Source organism: Dromaius novaehollandiae, unplaced genomic scaffold (genome assembly GCF_036370855.1).
Source record: "Dromaius novaehollandiae isolate bDroNov1 unplaced genomic scaffold, bDroNov1.hap1 HAP1_SCAFFOLD_42, whole genome shotgun sequence".
In the NCBI taxonomy this organism is placed as follows: Eukaryota; Metazoa; Chordata; class Aves; order Casuariiformes; family Dromaiidae; genus Dromaius; species Dromaius novaehollandiae.
Genome location: NW_026991361.1, coordinates 770,406 through 773,845, shown reverse-complemented (window position 1 = coordinate 773,845; position 3,440 = coordinate 770,406). Strand labels below are relative to the sequence as shown.

General features: G+C 60.0%; 1 non-coding gene across 1 annotated transcript; it reads right to left on the bottom strand.

Moving 5' to 3' along the window:
* Nucleotides 1-3,151: 3,151 nt before the first annotated feature.
* Nucleotides 3,152-3,224, bottom strand: TRNAN-GUU (transfer RNA asparagine (anticodon GUU)). The gene has a single exon. It is a non-coding gene; the product is annotated as a tRNA-Asn (tRNA).
* Nucleotides 3,225-3,440: the final 216 nt, after the last annotated feature.

Genomic DNA, 3,440 nt, shown 5'->3' with positions numbered 1-3,440 from the left:
GTTGGAAATGGATCCTTCACCTTGTAATAACCCCAAGGTGTCCACTTGTTTGGGAGAAGCTCTCTTCCTTCCCCCTGAATCCTTTCACTCTTATAACATGGCAGAGCATGTTTTGGGCTCAGAGATGTTGTCCTCTGATGGCCACAGCCCCTGTCCTCCTGCAAATGGGGGTCAGACCTCTGCACCCAAAAGACAGCCTGTTTGGGGGAGCAGCTTGGGAACAGGTGGGGGTGCCATCGCCACCCCACAAGTCCCTGCTGCCCCCAAGCCTGTTTCTCTGAGCCGTGGGGGGCAGTGCTGGGGGGAGCCCAGCAGGGCCATCTCCCCCGGCCCCTCCCGGCCCCACCCCTCCGCTGCCCAGCACCGGCAGGCCCAGAGCTGCTCTGGCCCTGGTTGCCCTGGGGCCCCGGGGCTCCTCAGCCCTGCGGAGCGACGCGCCAGGGCCCAGCCCGGCCCCACAGAGAGCAGCCCCTGCCTGGCCACGGCCCAGCCCTGCCGGGCACAGCGCGAGGGCTGCCGAGCCCCTGGGCTGCTGCCCACAACATGGCACCCCACTGCAAGGGCGGGGGCGGGGGGCAAGGGGAGGTGGCTGCCCGCCGCGTCACACAGGGCCGCAGCGTTGCCATGGCATCGCCCCCAGTGCTGCCCTCCTATTGGCTAGCAAGGGGAGGAGGGCGGGCTGGGTCGGACTGATGGCTCCATCAGCCAATGGGAGTGCAGCAGGCTGCTGGTGGCCTCGCCAGGGCCCTGCCCCAGGCTCCCTTTTGTCCTGAAAAGTGAGTTTCCAGGGCTCGCAGAGAGGCTGTCCCCGCGGGTCCCGCCGGGCCCCAGCCGCTGCGGCTGCTCCGTGCCTCTTGCTGGGCCGGAGCCCTGCAGCCCTGGCAGCAGCCGGGAGGGTGTTTGCAGAGCAGCTCTGTGCTGGGAGCTGCTGGGCTCCTGCAGGGCCTGGGCAGCTGCTGGGCGGCCAGTGCTGCCCTGGCCGGTGGCATTAGCCCTGCTCGGCCAGTGCTGCCCTGGCCAGTGTCATTAGCCCTGCTCCCAGGCCAGGCTGCAGAGCTGCTGAATCCCGGCTCTGCTGGTTCCACCCGCTGTGATGCCCTGGCCGCAGTCCTTCCCCGTGTCTCAGAGTGTCAGGGCCCCAAGCAGGAGAGTACTTGTTGTCCTGGGTGTGTGGAGGATTTGCTGGGTGTGTTCAGCACTGGGGCAGGAACCAGACTTGGGAGTTGCGGGAAGGCTTCTCCCTCTGCCTGGGACGTGAGGCCCTGCTGTCTCCAGCTCCATCGTCGCTGCTCCCCTGCAATCCTCCTGTTAGGAGATGTTGCCCAGAATTGCTTGCAGGCCTTTCTGCAATTGCTAAGTTTCACGGGCCAGGTGGAGGTGCTACCTAGGCAGGAGCTGATGTTCTCTTGGGACAGTAACTGGTGCATAGTGGGTGTTTTGCTGCACTGTGATCGTTGTGAGGCCCCGGGGTGAATCAGGGAAGTTGCTCAGGAGCTGGCTGAGCCTTGGGGGAGGCAGGGGCAGCTGCAGGCGGCAATAGCCGCATGGCCGGGCTGTGGGCAGGGAGGTCACGGCTGTCTGCGAGAGCTGGGCCAGGAGATCCCCAGTGTCAAATCAGCTCTTGGTCAGTAGCTGCCAGGCCAGCAAGGCCCGTGGCTCGGCTCTGTGCTTTGGAGCTCACTTCTGCCGGAGCAGATGAGAATCCAGGATTTGGCGCATGGCTGGGGACGTTATCGTGAGGTAGCTGCTGTCTCAGAGGCTCGTAGGCTGGTGACAGGCACATGGCTGTGAAGGGGACTGTGAGGTCATCTCTTTCTGAGTGCCTGATAGGCCAGCAGCAGGCCCCTGCCTGGGAAGTCCCTTGGGAGGTCACTGCAGACAGAGCAGCTGGCAGGCCAGCAGCTGGCACCTGGCTGGGAACTGACGCTGAGGTCCCTCCTGTCCCAGCAGCCTCTGGGGCTGCAGCAGGCACCTGGCTGTAAAGGTGCCTGTGAGGTGCCTTCTGGGTGAGAAGCCGATAGGCCAGCAGCAGGCTGTGAAGTGGGGAATGTGCTGGTGAGGTCAGTTGTGTCTCAGTACGTGATAGGCCAGTAGCAGCAGGCCCATTGCTGGGAACTGACCTTGAGGTCATTTCCTCCAGAGCAGCAGGGAGGCCAGCAGCAGGCAGGGGGGCAGAGAAATGTTTATGAGCTTGTTATGGAAATTAGACTTGTTGGCCACGATAACAGGGCCCGACCCTAGGTTCCCGCAGAAAATTTCAGAGCCAAATCAAAACAAATTAAATAATTAAATATTAATGACACGCGTGCAATAATTACAGCTCGAGCTGGGTGCCTCCGAAGAGTGACCCTAACATAAACAAATCCTGGGCAATTATAATTGTTTCAACATACATTTCCCACCCCTCACGTGGTAGTTAGACCAATAGTAATTTTTTGGTCTAGGGTCTCCTGCTCCTCATTGAGGTAAGCTGTTTTTCTCCTTATTTTTGTTTTTTGCAGTCTCTGATGACGGTTGTACCTCTGTTTTTGTTGGGTCTTACTGTTGTGTCTCAAGGTCCTGAGGAGGAGGAGGTGATTCCAACCCATAGCAATGAACACTGCCGCAGCAGTGAGCGGAGGCTTTGTCCCTCAAGGTCCTAATGCCCTGCACTGGTCTTATTTCAAAGCCTTGACATCCTCCCTTTCGGAGTGTGAGCCGCAGGAATGCCGACTGCTTGTAACTTCCTATTCTTCCCAGCTGGAACCAGCTCTGAGGCCCTTTTCTTCCTGGACTAAGTAAAACTTCATTATTTTATCTAAGTGCGGCCTAAGGCTTCAGCAAATTTAGCTTCTCATGCTAAGCAAGTTTTATAGAAGTTGTGCTAAGCGGCTACCTCTAGACAGTTTCAGTTCGCTATTCTTTAACAGTGGACACCACTGATCTAGACTCTGACCCATGCACTGCCTTTATGGCCTGCCCTTGGCACTGCCTTGTCACCATGGACCTGCCAGCGATCACGGGGCTGGGTCTGAGCCTGGTTATCCTCACCAGAGCTGATCCTGGTCTTGACTCTGCCCTGGGGATTGGCTTCCCAGCTTGAACATGAACCTGCAAAATGCAGGGTGCTGGGCAGCACAACCACCCCCCAGACACCCCACCAAGAGGGCATCGTCCCTGGGTGGGCTCGAACCACCAACCTTTCGGTTAACAGCCGAACGCGCTGCCTGCTGCGCCACAGAGACCCCGCCTGGGGCTGTCCTGGGGTAGCTCCGGCATCGGGACAGTCCCCGGTGCTGCAGGAATGGGAATGTCCCTGACCCCAGCCATGTCCCCAGCCCCAGGGAAGGGGATGCTGCCCTTCACCCACCGCCGGGTGCTGGTGGGCAGAGCAGTGCGGGGGAGGCCTGGTACCCAGGTGAGGGGCTGTAGGCAGCTCCCTGCCCACCACCAGCTCTGCC